General features: G+C 38.1%; 1 protein-coding gene across 1 annotated transcript in view; it reads left to right on the top strand.

Annotated features, from left to right (window-relative positions):
• Positions 1–18,579, top strand: part of LOC112045523 (otoferlin) — a 99,199-nt gene that overhangs the window by 24,220 nt on the left and 56,400 nt on the right. The window lies entirely within an intron of this gene.

Below are 18,579 nucleotides of genomic sequence, written 5' to 3'. Positions count from 1 at the left end.
ACCGCATCAAAATTCGTTGCGTAGTTTTAAACATTTAAGCATACATTGGAACATAGGGACAGAGAGAGTGACTTTGTTTTATACTATGTAGCGAAAATGTAAGTACGCAGGTACATAAAGCAGAATTGCTTAAAACAGCAGCTTGTGTATGTGATAAGATAAACATTTCGAATTATGTTCGCAGGTATTTATCTCGTCCGCTTGCTTAGCATTCAACGCACGCACGAAGGAAATAATAAATTTTGCGTAAAATAACCAAGTACGCGTACTAACGGACCCAAAAGACGTTGCGTTGGCTAAACATTGTTAACTCTCGCTCTTGGGTGGAGTGTACTTAACAGCAAGATCTCTCACGCAGTTATGGAGCTCGCAATCCATAAGTTTATTAGTATTAGCCAGTACCTTCTCACAATCAGTATCACATCAGTTGAGATCGCCGTTAACTTTCTTGTCATTGCAATAAAGGAGGATTACACGATTGATAAATTTCTTAGTGACCATCTGCTTCCTTAATATTCGGCTTTCATTGTTACGCAGGAACTAGAAGTAATAATAAATTGTAATATATTGAAGTGTCAGTACACTTGGTATTGAGACAAGTAATATGAAACAGATAGTCAAGGTACACTTCTTAAGCCGCTTGAGAAAAGTCCTAAAAAGTCTTTACTCAAGGTGCGAGCCTGCAACAGCTTGGTCATGCTCTTACTCACTAACACTTCTATAAAGTGAACTCGAACTGAACCGGATTCCCTGGACTGTTATGTCCGCTAACTGTAGACCCCATGCCGCATGCATCACCCCCGTTCATCTGTAAATATTGTTGTGGTTGGTTGTACCTCCCACTCAGCTCAGTCAGCTGACTATTGGTGTTCGTCAAGTTACAACTATATTAGGCTAGATTATCATCATCATCATCATCATTATCATTATCAACCCATAATCGGCTCACTCCTGGCTCTCAGAATGGAGGGGTTAGGCCAATAGCCCACCACGCTGGCCCAATGCGAATTGGTATACTTCACACACGAAGGAATGCAGGTTTCCTCACGATGTGACGTGCGCATTCCACTACCTACGATATTTCCGCCGACTAATTTTTTTATGCAACATATATGGTTAATAACTATTTCCTCTGGCTTGAAGATTTACCAGACCTCCTCAACCCACTAACGGAATCGCAGCTGACTGTTGTTGTTGTGGCTGCATACTACAACACAGACAACAAAGCCCATTATATACTTCTATGGCTCTAGCGTGGGTTATATTGCTCACATTAAGATTAACTTCCTCAAATGGACTTGATATACAAATACTTGTAGAGTACATAGGTACAAGAGTATCATATTCAGTACAAAGTTCCGGTACGACTTGTCCATAGTTCCAAAGTTGGTTACAAGTTCTAATTAGTACAAATTGTATTGTTCATTAAATTAGAGATATGCTTGATACACCCCACCGCATCAATAGCCTAGATAGGTAGTTAATACGAGTAACTATCTACAACAAAGCAAAGCATATTGGCAAGACGCAAAGCTTTGATTGTTGTTGTTGATTATACCGTTGTTTATCGAACTTCGTATTGGAATATCTGTTATACCCATAGAGTACTTTAGACTGAGGTTTATTAGATATGTCACTGACGCGACGAAACTGAGGCGCACAAAGGTAGCTAATCTTGATTTCATTTAGTCGCTTATTAAACAACGAAAGTATTTTCAACAAATAATACCTAAATATTGTCCATAATGTCGAGTTGTGTGTTCAGGAAGTATAAAAACTATTTATTATATATAACGGGGAAAAATTAAAATTAAATTGCACTTCTGATAACGGAGAAGCCTCAGAGCAGGTTCTAAGCTTTACGTGTCAAGGATGGCAGATACACAAAGTAACACTATCGATCATTACCGGAGCGATCGCTTAACTTACAAATACAGTTCTATCCTCTAACTTCAATATTGATCAAGTATAGCGTTAACTTCAATATGATTTTGTAGTCAAGTAACATACTCGTATCTATAATTTAAACTATCGTTGGTAGTAGGTACATTATTGTGAACTCGCAACTATCGGTTAGCCGGAATAACGCTTTGACGGTAGTTAATTTGATTTCAGAATATTCGGATTTGTAGTTTGATTCAGTATTATCGTAGTTCATTACAACGAAAATGCCTGCGGGCTCACTAATTTGGTCTTTAATATCAACCTATTGAAATAAACATCAAATCAACTGAAAATTCTTGGTCATCTACCTATTGTATCATATCCACGAAGGGTTGTCAGCAGGCACCGGATGATGTTTGTTACATACAGCGCCGGCCCGAAGTAAATTTTAGAATGGCGCCTCTTCTGTTTGCTTCTAATAATATGTACCTATACCAATTATTGTAAGTGCAAAGTAAGTATGGAACGTGAAGATCTCGAACGCACTCTGGAGTGACCAACGTTCTTTACCATTTAGAGTTCTAGGTACGGGCCACAGGCGGGTACATCGATTCCTTGTTGTGCAACAAATTGTCAGCAGAAGCCCGAAGTTGTGCAGAGTAGGTGTTCTCAGTTGACGTGCAGAGACATCCTCATAATATGTCACGCAGATGTCATCTGTGCAGCGCCGGTGCCGATCTCGCCGTTGATATTTGATAGTGATCGATTGCATTGGATATTTCTCTGCGTCATAGAAATCAAAACATCAAACTTTTTAACCTTCTATAGAATCTTCAGGTCTCCTAGTGGAGGGTCTGCCTCGGCGGACGCCGTTGGCTGGGTTGCGGAAGATTAACTTTTTGTCCCCGGAACACGACCGTCAGGCGAGGTGATGGAACATTGGTGGGTTTAGTGAGTATTCTGGCTGACTCGCAGCCGGTGTGTTGTCACACATACTCCAACGGAAATCGTGCCAGCTCATGCCGTGCCAGCTTATGCGTAAAAGCATTTCTCAGCGTTAAAAAAAAACAAAAAGGGTATGTGTAGGGCGACAGGGGTAGGGAAGAAGTGCACATAAGTCAAAGCTAAGCTTCGTTTTAAAACATGTATAATATTCTCTATATTAATCTGAAATGCATTTAAGCTGCTCATGTCGGTCACATGAGAACTCACCACTGCGGTTGTGAGATCAGTAGGTACTAGAAAAGCAATTATAACTTTACAAGTTCTCCAGGCGTTTTGTGTAATATGAAACTAAACTCGTTTCTAATTACCTGGATAAGCTAGACGTCCTCGGTGGTTGCAACGCTAATATGTACCCATCAAACTTTGGTCAAAGGGAGTTTTAAATGACGGTATATTAAATTTCTCTGGAATGTGGTTTCCAGTGGGTGCTCATTGCGGGAATGTTTTACAAGTATGCTCGACGATACTCTCCGAGGACAGGCAATCGTGCACGGACATTGTACATTGTGGACAGACAGTATAAGTTTTATTGAAACACAAATTAATTAGTCGCTTCTACTTACATCGGCGGGAGACAAAAGCTGACCGCTACTGTCGTCCGGATTCAATTATAGCAAACGAAGTCTATTGTTCGGAACGTGGGGATAAATGTTTACAAGCTCGAAATAACTAACATTTTAATATTCGGGTCAGGCTTCTGTAGAGTTGATTTGTTTGAGTGGAGAAGCTTGTCATCAGTGCGCGGCTGGTAGACAGAAAAATTATTTCCGCGTTAATAGACAAATAGTTACGTTCATGACACAATTGCCAGAGGTCATGGCTTCGATTCCGGATTGTGTTGGATGGTCGTACCGTTCTTTAAGAGTAAGATTTATGATTTTAGTTTTTTGTACTGAAAAATATTGGCTCGGTGGATTCTATGATGTTATAAAGCCTTTTTTTTATTCTTTACAAGTTAGCCTACATATATTACATATTGAACATTATCTCACCTGATGGTAAGTGAAGATGCAATCTAAGATGGCAGCTAACTGACTTGTTAGGAGGAGGATGAAAATCCACGCCCTTATCGGTTTCTACTCGACATCGTACCCGAACGCTATATAGCGTGGCGGTAAGTCTTTGTCGGTGGTAACTAGCCACGGCCGGAGCCTCCCACCAGCCAAATATTATAGCCAAAGGTAGGATTGAGATTAGGTTGAATGCATCCCTATCGTAAATCCCTTTATTTAATGGCAGAACGTCTGTCGGTTCAACAAGTCCAGTTATAAATTAAGAATATTTTACCATGAGCGAGCCACGAATCAGATGAAATGGCAAAACATATACATATATAGATAGAGGCAAAAACTGTATACGTTTTGAATCTGTGTGTGTAAAAATTTGATGGAAACTAAATAAGTGCGTGTAGCGATCGTGCACGTACAGCGGGGCGCTACAGCACACACAGAGGGCGCATCGATCGCCGCCGCCGCGCGCCGCCCACACGACTCTCGGCTCTCTCACTCAAAAAATAAAAACGGGGCTCTGAGCTCAGCATCTGACCTCCGAGTGTTTGCATTCATATTATAAAGAGGAAAGATTTGTATTTTTGTACGTAACAAAAAAATTAAAACAGTTTGTTCACTAATAGAAAGCTATATTATCTGGGAGTAATATATGGGCTATATTTGATCCCCGTATTAAAAATAATAATATGTCTTTAATTCAGGCTATAAAACCATTTAAAATATACAAATAAATTAATTAAATAATAAGTCTACAGTAAAGTACCGAATAATATAAATATTAAACAATTTGGTATGTTAAAACATTACTCTAGGAGAGCAAACATTTTTTATTACCTTTTTTTGTACAATATAGGCTAGCGCTTGACAACTAAGCCTGATGGTAAGCATGAATGCGGTCTAAGTTGGAGCGCGCTTACCTAAAAGATGCCTGTCCTCTCTTGCTTTGAAGGTGTTCAAATTATAAGCGTGAGGAAACACAAACGCCGGAAGGGCATTCTAATTTTTTGTTGTACGAATTAGAAATGTGGATGCAAATCGTTTCGGCCGAGTTGCCTGGACATCCACAATATATGGATGCCACCGTTCGCGACGTCTTGCTGTTCTGTGGTAGAAAGGAGAAGGAGGAACTAGATGGTGAAGTTCCTGAGCACACTCACCAAAGTATATTCGGTAAAAAACCGACAGACAAGCTGCATTGCAATGTTACAAGGTCTGCAATTTCGCCTGTGTCATGGGTTCATTACCAATTATTAATAATAATTCCTGTTCCAGTCGCGATGCACGGTGTGGGTTTTCAGGGCACGCGGAGCGTACACTGAGGATTTCAATTCGAGAATTTCGGAGAAATCTTGTAGTATGGCGTCGGCAAACATACGATGCACTACAGTATTTAGGCAGTTTCATCAGAATGCGGTATGCGTTATTATACTGCACTATCTATATTTTTTTCTAAACAATATGCCCCGCCAATAATTGCCCCTTCAGCTTTGCGACTAATAACTTCGGATCCCTTCATCATCAGTATCACGCAAAGAGACTCCGACCGTCGCTCGCTCCATCGCCAGCCGAGTGACTCTGAGCTTTCATATGAGACTCAATGGTTAGCGACCAAGTTTTGGATCGAGAAGTCATCTCAGACAAATTGCTCTATTCGAACATTTTCGTCTTTAGGCATTAAGGAATTTAGGAGGAAAATTTTTTTTGGAAAAAGGAGGTCTAACTGATTGTTCAATTCCGTCATGAGGGCACAACGTGCATCTTTTACATATTTACTTACGTATTACTTACATATTGTAAGTATTGGCGTTTTAGTTACGTTGATTTTCTGTGTAGTTTTTGTTTTTTAAACTTGTTCTCAATACATCGTAGGTGGGACGTCAGCTTTGCCCGAAACCGTTTTTCCAAATCCGGGCTCCTTTGTGCTGACTATTGTGCTCACTGTTTGGTATCCTGTGATATGTCAGTGACGTACACTCGTAGGATTCCGTCCGACGCCGCGTCTCTATTGTTCTTACGCTGGTGAACACGGCGTTCGCAAAGGCGCCTATGCCTTTGACGTGTTCTGACATTCCGCAGTCGACGCTATTTCGCTTTTGATGTACAAGTATACGTACAAAAATCGTACTTTTTGTGTCGTAGGCTAATCTAATCTCTCTAATTTCTTTAAAATTTAAAGTTCGTTGCTGGTGTATGCAATAAGATGGATTTGACTGTCGAGTTTTTTTTTATTAGCTAGCTGACGCCTGTAACTTTGTCCGCGTGAAATTGATTTACGAGAAAGAATTACTAATTGAGTGTAGTAAGCTCTAAAGATAGATTGTCATCGCGGACTTTTCTGTATATATGTATATAAAAAAGAGGAATAACCCATTATACATTGTTATGTTATAGCAATGTCACTAGAGAACAGTACCTTTGTACCTAGAGACAGGCCAGCGGCTTAGCGAAAAATATTTTTAATTTTTGATGTACTTACCTCTAATTTTTGAATCACAATGTAAATTTGGTTCCAAAATCAAAATTCAGTAGTTCAAAATTCGGATCCCGACCAAAGGTGACCCGTTGATCTGGGTCCAGAGTTAGAAACCTACTTATAACCTCAAAATTTTTTTTTTTTTTTTTTTTTTATTGGTTTGCTAAACTGGCACAAATACTTAATCTAACATATATTAAAAAATAGCTTCTTCTCATCCTCACGTAATTGTGCCTACTTGAAGCAAACACAACATGCTTACATAGGGTACAACGCAAATTATTTGCTTACTGTAATCAAAAAGGAAAAAAGACAAAGAAAGAAAAAAAAAAAAGACACACAACAAAAAGTAAATGCGAAGAAGAAATCCATTTAAGGAAACCTAGTCTTAATACTGCTAATTGAGTCACTGAAGATATCTATACGGTCTCGGACACTGTTTGCAAAAGATTGCATGCGGTATATTGGACTATGCTGACCAAGATTGGTCTTAGTACATGGCAAACAAAACGTTTTACGGTTATGTAGGCGGCTTCCTCTGCGAGGTACTATAAACTTTAAGCGTTCAAGCAACTCTGGTGCATCAATGAGACCTCTCAAAATCTTGGCCAAAAAAATTACGTCTGTAATTTTTCTGCGCTCCATGAGTGATCTCATTTTGTAATGCTTAAGGCGAGAGTTGTAAGAGAATAGTTGCCTACATTTCAGGTCCGCGTATGACAAGTGATAAAGAAAACGTTTTTGGATGCGTTCTAGTTTGTCACTGTGCACTTGATACCCTGGACTCCATACCGTACTACAGTATTCCAGAATACTGCGAACAATACTGTTGAAGACGAGTATTGACAAATTAGAATCATTGAATATTTTCATTTGTCTATATACCAATCCCGATATCTTAGATGCCTTTGATGTTATGTGTTCAACATGTTCACGAAAATTTAACTTAGAATCTACAATGACCCCCAAATCCCTAATACTAAACACTTCTTTAAGAGCAAAATTATTAATTTTATAAACATAATTAGTTGTTGTTTTCTTTCTGGTAAATTTAATGTGGTAACATTTATCTATGTTCAAAAACATGCCATTTCTAGTGCACCAGGAATAAATCATATCGATATCGCCTTGTAACTTATCTGCATCGTCTTGGCTATCAATAGTTTTGTATATTTTTATATCATCTGCAAACATTTTGAATTTTGAGTTTAAGTTTAAGGCCAAATCATTTATAAATATTAAAAAAAAGGTAGGACCGAGATGTGAACCTTGAGGAACACCTGATGGAATATTACTTTTGTAGGATTTATAACCATTGACAGCAACAAGTTGCGATCGATTTTCTAGATAAGACTCGCACCACCGTAATAATGAACCATGTATACCCAAGTACTCAATTTTTTTAATTAAAACACTGTGGTTAACCATATCAAAAGCTTTGCGAAAGTCAGTGTAAATTGCATGTACTTCTCCAGCAGCGTCAACAGTTTCAGCGACATCGGATATATAGCTAACTAGGTTAGAAGCTGTAGATTTATGAGGACGGAAACCATGCTGATGTGTATTTAAGCAAGGAGCGATATGGTAATAAATCTTTTTTTGGACAATACTTTCTAAAATTTTTCCACAAATAGATAATATTGATATGGGCCTGTAATTTTTAATATCTTTGGGATTACCAGACTTAAAGATCGGTGTGATATACGCAATTTTCCACTTGGTTGGGAATATACCGGATTGTAACGAACAGTTATATATATGGCTCAGTGGCTTAGCTAGCAGAGAAGCGCATCTTTTAAGAAAAAATGGAGCAAGAAGGTCTGGACCAGGTCCTCTGTTTGAATCTAGAGTAGATAACTGCTTTAACACTTCATTTTCAGTGACTCGACAATCACTAAGTGGTGCACCGGAAACAGTGTTAACTAAAAGTGGCATAGAGTAATTAACAAGTTGAGAGGTGCATGATTCCAGATATACTGATGCAAAATTCTTAGCAAAAGCGTCGCATATAGCTTGGCCTCCTTTAGCTATATTACCACTTTGCATCATTTCATTTGGAAGACTATTAGAACCATTTCTTTTTTGTTGTTTGAAGTACCTCCAAAAGTAGTCTGGATCTTTACGTATATTTTCTGCAATGCGTTTTTTAAAATTATCATAACATACTTTAATCATAACTGAACAACGTTGTCGCAGTAGCTCGTAGGTAACTTTATCCATGGGGTTCTTATATTTCTTCCATTTGTGATGAATTTTTGCTTTTTCTTTTATTGCTTTTAATAAAGGAGCTGTATACCAAATAGGGTAGTGTAAATCGCGTGGTTTACGCATTGGCGTATTTTTATATACAATAGGCATTATTGTCTCATAGAAAATATCTAATTGGGCATCGACTGATTTTTCATGATATAATAATGAGTACCAGTCAACTAGGTTTAGCTCATTAAATACACTATCATAGTCACACAAAAAGAAGTTGAGAAAAGGAGTACGGGACAGTTTCATATAACATTCATTCTTGGTGATTAGTAACTCAATTTCTAACGGTGGGTGATGATTATCGGGTGTAACCAAACCATTTACTTCCTTACATTCATTTATACAACTAGCTTTATTTGTAAGAATAAGATCTAAAATACGGTTGTTTGTGTTTGAAATTGAATTACATTGTTTAAGATTGTTAAAAGTCATATATTCAAGAAACAAGCTGTCGATATGACTACTAGTATGATCAGGTACTAAATCACGACTGTTATCATCTCGCACCCAGGAAAGGCTGGGCAAGTTGAAATCCCCTACGATAAGAATTTTTGATTCTAATATTGTTTTATTATTAAATATATTGGTAATATTTTTGAAAAAGCTTTCAATATATTCTTCTTTAACCGGTGGTGGGAAATAAACACCGCATATATATATGAAAAAACTATGACTTATTTTGATAGATAACCATAAGTCCTCACAGGCTGATTCCCACTCATATTTCCTCGTAACTTCATATTTTTTATTGATACCAATAGCTACACCACCACCATCTTTTTTTAAATTAGTAAGTGAACAAGAACTGCGATCTCGTCTGAATAAAACATACCTGCTATCAAGTATTTCATTATCAAACACCGTATTATTCAACCAAGTTTCGGTCAAAACTATTAAATCATAGTCATGCTGTAGGACCGCCGAATAGATATCTTCAGTTTTAGTGCGCAAACCACGAACATTTTGATAAAAAATATTTAACAAGAATTTTATTGTCAAACAATGTTAATACGTGCTTAACATAAATAGTAAATAAAATTATGCTACTTAATATTATTTAGTGTTTCATTGTTTTTTATCCACAATGCTGCGGCTTCATTATTTTTACGAACAAATATTCGACCATTTCTAATCCATACAAATTCATATTTTTTTTCTTTAGCAGCAAGTCGTGTGGCAGCATGTAGTTTTTTATTTTTTAAGGACAAATGTTCCAAAACGTATATCGATTTCTTCTCTCCAGCAATACCTATATGAGATGTATTTAACTTTTCCTGTGGATGTTTCTTATTGAATCGTTTCACTGCTGCCAGTAGTTCATCTCTTACCCTGGGGCTCGATAATTTTAAGACAATACTTCGCGGCCGCTGGGAGTGCGTATCAATTTTAGCAACTCTGTGGTAGTTTAGTATACTCCCCACCGGCAGGTCGCAAGAGACAACTGCAGCCATCTGCTGAACAATGTTAAGGATGTTCTCGTTTTTATTTTCCGGAATACATTGCAATTCTATGTTACAATCCCTAGCCTGTTGTTCGAGTAGATCCAATTTACTATTAAGTTCGTTCATTTGAGATTGTAATCCTTGATTTTCAATAGAGAGATGAGAAATTGTTGTTGCAGTATTTTCGATAGACCCTTTTTGCGTATCATGAGCATCAGACAGGAATTGCACTGATTTGGTTAGCTCATCTACATCTTCCCTTAGGGTGCTAAACTTTCCTCCAAGAACTCTCACTTCCTTTTGAACTTCAGATAGTTTGAAATCAAATTTATCCAGGCTTGCTTGCTGATTATCAAAGTGTTCTTTCATTTCCCGGCGTAAATTCCTAATTTCCTGTATTATAATACTCTGATCCGAATTCCCCACACCTAATTGTGGTAGTGGTAAAGGAGTATTGTCAGGAGACTGCTGTCTGCGAGTTTTGTTTTGAATGGGCGTATTAGAATTATCTTGTTTAGGTTTACTCACTGAACAGGACGGACAGATCCATGTAGCTCGACTAAACGAGATAGTGTCATCATAATTAACACATTCATGGTGGTACCAAACAGCACAAGTGGGTGTGGAACACTTAATCCTCTTCTGAGTAACAAGTACATTGTTTTTACAAGCACCACATATGCCAACCATATTGAAAAGTTCCGCTCACCTTGCTTATATTTTATATGTTTAATTTGTTAACAAAACTTTCCTTGCCAGGTTTAGACCATGTACTCATTCAGATCACTGCTGGCCACCAGCTCGGTGCGCCCTGAGAGTTATAGAAAATGAATAAATTGACAAGTAAGTCTCAAAATTTACTGCTTCCAGTAGACCCTAATGCCCACGGCTCGATAACTATTATCAAGCCGGAGGACCGGCGAGCGCGGAGGTCGTACTCACGAGATTGCCGCCATAGGGAATCATGAGCCTATAGTCAGACAACTGAAAAGTTAGAGGTGCATGCCCCGGACCGGATTCGAACCCACACCCTTCGGAATCGGAGGCAGAGGTCATATCCACTGGGCTATGACGGCTCTCTTTTTAATAGTATTGTGTATTATATTTAGTATTTTATAAACATTTTGAAAAAGTATATCCAAAAATAGCAATTTGATTGTTAGGCAAGCGTTCGTATATTTCGACTGTTGAGACACTTTACTGGCTCACACGAGAAGGAGCTGCACCCCGCTATCGATCTACCCTCACCGAGACGCGCAACAGGTCTGAGTACTCTACTTGAGCCACGTTATGATACCTCTAAGATCTTAGGCAGCGTTTTCTATGAAAGCTCTCGTACAGCTTAGCTTTCTACTCTCTTGGCTCTTCCATACACACTTCCAACAATTTATGTAAAATCTTATCAAATAATATAGCTAAAACGTCGTCGTGATCACCTACCTATTGCTGCAGATGTATCCATCCCTTGCCCACTCGTTCAGTGTTTGAGTTTATCGCGGACACACTGACAGACATACACGGAACACGTCGTGCACTCAAAGTGCTATGAAGCCCATCGCCCTGAGGCATATCGTCGTCGTCGAGCAGCAGTACTGTGCGATGTGCGATACATGCCGGAGCAAACATTTGCCATCTAGTGACGGCAAATAAACCGTAATCCATACCTGTGTGTTTTAAACGAGAATGTGAGTTTGTTTGTCACACTTTGAAACCTAAACCAGTGAGTAATATTGGCTATATTTTATCACCAATACCTACGGGAACGAGAACTACGCGACTGAGACCGCGAGTGTCACCTAGTCGATTATATTTATCTGACAGGGATGTTGTATCCACTACTGGGACCTGAATGTTCTCGCCGGCGGTGCGGACCGGACCACAAACTTTGTATCGGCGGCCTGTCGCCAGCTGACGGAAGAAAAACACGAAATGATGTATTTTCTTTGTCCGTTGGGCATTGCTATAAAATACATCAAACTAGAAAACATGATCAGGATGGTAATAGCAACATCTCTTTGATAGCATTATTTGTGGCTAAGGAGAAATATTTTCGTTCCGTCCCTAGAGGCGAAGTTACGCGAGGGCATCGAGCAATAAATTTTCTTTTCAAACACATCTTTTTTTTACTTACTTACAATATTTTTTCGTTTATGTTTATATATCATTTATATTTAGCACATTACGTCTAATTTATCTTATACGAGCAGACGCTGTGGCTTCACCCGAGTAGCTGCACTTCCTGTGAAAATGTGGAGATAGAATATATAGTCCATGTCACTTACAAATAATGTGGATTTATACTGATAAAAGTACTCCTCCTTTTTTGAAGTCTGCTTCTAACAGACTTCAAAAAAAGAGGAGTACTTTTATCGGTTCTCAATTCGACGAGTATGTTTTTTTTTGTTACCTCATAACTTCGTAATTTCTTAACCAATGTAGAAAATTCTTTTGTTGTTTGATAGAGTATACTTCCAGATTGGTCCCATTTAATTTTCTCCACTGGCTTGGCACCGCCTTCAAAGTGAGCAGAAAGTACCACATACGATGTTATTATGTACAGGCAAACGAGGCAATTAGGTTAGGTCTTTAAATTAAGAGGCATATACGTCATTGCTCATTTGTCTTTACTTATTTGCAAATCGATAACATCTTGTAGCACCCCTGGGATGTTGGTCGATACCATCGATACCATCGATACCATCCGTAGCTTACCTCAGCAAACCTTGCAAGGTAAGCTACGGATGGTATCGATTTGTGTTGAAGTAGAGCGCAGTCGTTCAAGGTTCAAGGTGCATCCAGCAGATGACGTCGCTGGATTGCCCACACCTGATCCGATAGTCGCTGCGCAGTCACGGTCACTGTTGGTTCAAGAGTCTGAAACAGAGACATCATCCTTGACCGGTACGCAGTAAGGTTAGTTTCCCATTTTGTCACCCCATAGTACGCTCGCATGACGCTCTCATTGAGCGGGCGAGACCATCTCATGCGGCGCACTACACCACCGGTAGCGGCAGCACTCACCGGAGCCCGCAGTCTTGATCCAAGCTCTCCGGTAGTGGTATCTCATCGACGTCCTGCTGGTGTTGTTGTTGTTGTTGGTGTTGCCGTCGTCATGTGGTGACACTCCGTTGAGTTGTCCGCACTGCAGTGGTTGTCACATCCCCCGCAGATGTTGGCGGGGTCTTAATCTCGTCCGACGACGACGGCGACGTCGACGATGATCTAAAGTTGTTGTTTCGTGCGCTTGAGCTTTGGCCGCCGACTGGTCGCATATTTTCTGGATTTTCTAATATTGTTTGGATTCTGGAATTAGAAACAGTACAATGTACTGTTTGTTGATTTGGCTTGTGTGTAGCGTTTATATTTAAATTATTTTAATTTTATTTAGTTGTTTGAAAAAAAATATGTCGCTCCCGACGGACGGCAGGCGTCAAATTTTCTTTAATTATTGTGAAAAATACTGGTGACCTATCCTAGACCTATCCAACGACACCCTACACTATGAGATGGCATGAGATTGCGGTCAGACAGACGGACATGGTGAAACTATAAGGATTAATTGTTAACTACCGAACCCTAAAAACAAGAAAAGTGGAAAATACGCTTACGTTATCGAATGCCCCGTTAAAGACACTTGTTGCGTTGCCGACAGTCAATGGCCCGGTTTGCCGGGTTGGCGAGTTGCCAGCTCAGACTAGAGGCACCCTTCTCTCTTGCCTCTTGTGTACGGTTATTTCCTCACTACAAATTTAATGTTCACAATCGAAGCTAGTAAAAGTTCCATGAGATATAACTAAAAACTGCGATGTCCTCCCAGATGAACCTACCGACCCATACATGGGTTCGTAAAAATAAAAAAATCTACCCTCATTATATTTTGATTTATTTAAACAAAGTTTCACATTTTTTAGAAGCTTTAGCCTATAACTGTTCACTGTAATGACAAGTCACGCAGTGAATTGATTATTTTCTTGGTGTTTCACGTGATTGAATATATTTTTATTGGAAAATGTACTACATGTTCTCAAAAAGGTACGTTTATACTTTTAAAAATATAGAAGTAAAAATAGAAACTAAGTAACATTTTAGTATTTATGTTGAAAATAAAATAATAAAAACCTCAGTTATTGTCACTTTTATATAAATGTACAACCATAGTTTGACAAAACATTTTGTTTTTTCCGGTTTCAAATCAAAATCTTTATGTGTCGAAATTTACTTCAACTTTAAAGAACAATGAACTATTAAATTTCGCCAAAATTGGCACTAATCGATGCGGTTTCCTGATGTTCAGAGCTGATTAGTTTTTTGAATCGATCTATACAGCCATATGAAAGTTATTAAAAAAAACAATTCTTTAAATTTTTCTTTTTGAGATTTCTCTAAACAGTCTAAACCAATAACACCGAATTTAGAAGGCTTCAAAATTTACCAAACAATCAGGGCATTACTTATGTACCTATGATGATTCTGTTAATAAAGTTTTATAGTAGGCTAGTACTCATAACATACAAAAATTAAAAAAACTAAATTACTTTAGCCCCTAGAGGCTGAAATGGTTATTTAGCCCCGCTGTGGTAGTGGTAATATGACAGTGTTTTTAGTGAAAACTAATTTAATAATCACTTGAGCTTTTGAAATATTTTTTGTTCAAAAGTAATAAATAAGTTTTACTAAAATAATAATAATTTCTTTAAAATCGAAATTACAGCTAACGCATCGCTGGGCGTTTTGGTGTTACGATTGTGTAGCTAGTTACTTTGTTACCTTGAGTACTCACGACGGGTTTAAGATTTCATCTTTCTCATAAACACAACTTGTAATGAAAGCTCTGAAGACCTTACAGAAATCTGAAACTTAATGAGTTTGTTTACTTATTTATTGCCTTCGTTTTCGTTAACTTTCCTCTTTTACAGAAGCGCAGAATCCTTTGGAAGTTTAATTACTTTCTTAATTGCAGTAGGTATTTTAGTTTAACTTTTGTATTTAATATTACAAGGCTATTTGCATTATGTATGGACGTGTAATTGTGGTAATTGCGGAGCCGTGATAGCCCAGCGGATGTGACCTCTGCCTCCGATTCCGGAGGGTGTGCCGGTTTTTTTTATCTTACTCTGGTGTAGGTACGTGAAGAGGGTTTATTTATTAGCAGTATTTAAATTTTATCAAGTTTTACAAAAATATTAAAACTACGTACCTACATATCTATAACATCATATTATAAACATTAAAAAGGAAATATACTAAATTTAAATTATATCTAAAGGCTCGGGCGTCGTAGAATTCGTCCGAATCGACGATCATTGGTAACGGCCCAGAAGGCTGGCAGTATTGCCACGTTGTATTGCAATACTAAACGTATGTGAATGATTAAAAACCGCTGTTGTATTCAAAATCAGATCTTAATGAGTACTAAATATTTTTTGAAATACCTACCACATTTTTCAACAATCAGCTAATCCATTAAATCGACACAAAATTCCCTCGATGCTCCAGTTGAGCCCCATGGGCTCCTCCAGAGGATCAAGTTCAATATAACATCGGCAAACAGATAAGATACCAGATGTAGGTATATTCGTCTCTCTTTCGTAAGCCCACAGAACACTGATCTGATATTCAGTCGTAATACCGAAGGCCTTACGTGCTCTCTGGAGCATGGACAGGCTTAGTTGAGCGGCTGGGGCATTCAAATCATGGAAATCTCGGATTTCAGTAGCAGTACATAAAACTTAGTAAGCAATTCCAAATGGAACGTTGTGCTGAAAGATATGAAAATAATGGTCATTTTGTACGAAATTCATTAAAAATTTATTGGTCTCTGTGTTAACTAATTGTTCTAGATTACAGACTAGCTAACGCGCTCGACATCGTTGGTGTTATATGTTGAATCACTTACAACTTACTTTAAATCTATACTAATATTATTACCTATACTAATATTATAAAGCTGGAGAGTTTGTTTGTTTGTTTGTATGATTGAACGCGATAATCTCAGGAACTACTGGTCCGATTTGAAAAATATTTTCAGTGCTAGATAGTCCATTTATCGAGGAAGGCTATAGGCTATATTTTATTTTCAAAAAAATTGGGGATCCTTCCTGAAACTCCAATGATGTAACCCAAGGTGTAAAAAAATTTAGTTTACATGGCGTGCACTGCAAAAACTAATGATGTTAGAATAACATAATGTACAACAACTTTACAGAACACATCAAATTCTAAAAAAAATACGAAGTCGCGGGCGACTGCTAGTTACTTAATATGATAAATCATGTCCCGGGTCACAACTCACTTAATGTTACAAATTTACGAAAACACTAAACGTTCAAACTTCTCTAAAAAGGCATGAAGCTCAGCCACTGGCAATTAGGGACATCATTTCCCAAGATATCCCGTACAAATTACTTTTGATACTTGGACAATTGAGGGTCTGGACCGTTAAAACCTGCTCCCTCCCAGAAGTCCGACGAAGCAGCTCCATTGTTGCCTGTTCCACTTGTCTGTCCTTGCCTATGGCAGGTTAAGCAGCATTAAAAAATACGAAAGTATAAGACCATTACAGGTATCTTTTGTGCAATATGTACTACGTAGCGTTGGGATAGCAGCTTAGAGTTGGAAAGTTTTTAGCGTCACATACCTTATACAGGGTGCTCGGGAGTATTTTCCATAACTTCAAGTCGTTGACGAGTCCACTTATAGGAGCCGAACTGCATAACTTTTTTTTATCTGAAAAATAAAAAACTTATTATGTTTTCATACAAAGAAATTCAAATAATTCCGACTATCCAAATTCAAATTCAAAAATTTTCAAATTATAATCCATGTAACATGCGCTTTTATCCTTTCATTTTTAACCGACTTCCAAAAAGAAGGAGGTTCTACGTTCAGCTGTATGTATGTTTTTTTTTTTTATTATTATTATGTATGTCCAGCGATTATTCCGTCAATTATGGACCGATTTTGAAAATTCTTTTTTTGTTTTGTAGGGTTTACTTCCAGGGTGGTCCCATTTTTTTCATGTCAGGATCTGATGATGGCATCCTGGAGAAATTGAGGAGAACTTTCGAAAGTTGTAGAGACGGCTAGTACGTTTGTTAGTGTTTCCATAAGGTATTTTAAACCACTATAACTTTATGAAGGTTTGGAGTTGGTCTGATGATGGAGCCGAAACACAGACGATGGAACTCGTCAAGGATTTACAGCAGTCACCTTTTGTTTGGGCTTGATTAATTTGTATTGATGAGTACTTTCCACCTATATGGGTTGTGACTGTATTAAGGGTCTGGTGATGAAGACGAGGGACAGTGAAGAGAACTCCTCGACGGTTCACAGTAGCTACCTTGTGTTTGGACTTGATAAATTTGTATTGATGAGAACTTTCCACCTAGAAGGATTGTGACTGTATTAAGGGTCTGGTGATGAAGACGAGGGACAGTGAAGAGAACTCCTCGACGGCTCACAGTAGCTACCTTGTGTTTGGACTTGATAATTTTGTATTGATAAGAACTTTCCACTTAGATAGGTTGTGACTGTACACACGCAGTGGGTATGCTAACACTAAAAATAAAAAAATAAAAATTTTAATAAAAAAAATTCAACCGACTTCCAACTCAAAAAATAACTTTAACTAAAAAGCAAAAAATAACATCCTACCTATGTGCTACCTTCTGATCAGTTTGAAGGCGGTGCCAAGCCAGTGTCGTGTTTTAATTAAAGGTGTTTATGGAATAACCACAGAAATTTTGTAGTTTAAACGTATTTAATTAAAACATCACTGGCTTGGCACCGCCTTCAAACTGATCAGAAGGTAGCACATAGGTAGGATGTTATTTTTTGCTTTTTAGTTAAAGTTATTTTTTGAGTTGGAAGTTGGTTGAATTTTTTTTATTAAAATTTTAAAATAAGTAATCGTAATGATAAGACTGTCGATATTGACGAGATATTGCAACTGGTACCTACTCCGTATTTTACTGGTAAGCTACTTCATGGTATTTATCAATAAATAAGTTTGGCTAAATCATAATATAAGAATACGATATAAGAGACACTATTTAAGATCTATTTACAAGAGACATTACATTTTCCTTAGACATTTTTAATTAAGTTGTGGGAAATTCTCCCGAGTACCCTGCAATAAACGTTATAAATTGAACCTAGAAAGTTCTATCGTCAGTGACAGATTTGTAATCTTGGCCGCCCTAAGCCTGGGCCTTCTGGGTCTTGGGGTACATCCACCTCTGTCTATCGCCACGCCGCTACATGCCATGCAACATACTCGTAGCTGTGTTCAGTCTACATACGAGCTGCACACCCGTGTCTCCCGCTGATGTACGTTGGACTCGGGGCGGCTCTCTGTTGGAGGTTCTGCTGAACCACGTTTGTCTCGACACCATGAGATGGTTCATCTGCTCGTTCCATAGATTATTACCTAATATAAAAAATATTAAGTTAGTTTCTGTCATTTTAACAAAAATCCGTAATGGTCATTACAGAATCAAAACTAATC

The sequence above is a fragment of the Bicyclus anynana genome, chromosome Z, assembly GCF_947172395.1.
Source record: "Bicyclus anynana chromosome Z, ilBicAnyn1.1, whole genome shotgun sequence".
Taxonomy (NCBI): domain Eukaryota; kingdom Metazoa; phylum Arthropoda; class Insecta; order Lepidoptera; family Nymphalidae; genus Bicyclus; species Bicyclus anynana.
This window is presented reverse-complemented; position numbering and strand designations above follow the sequence as displayed.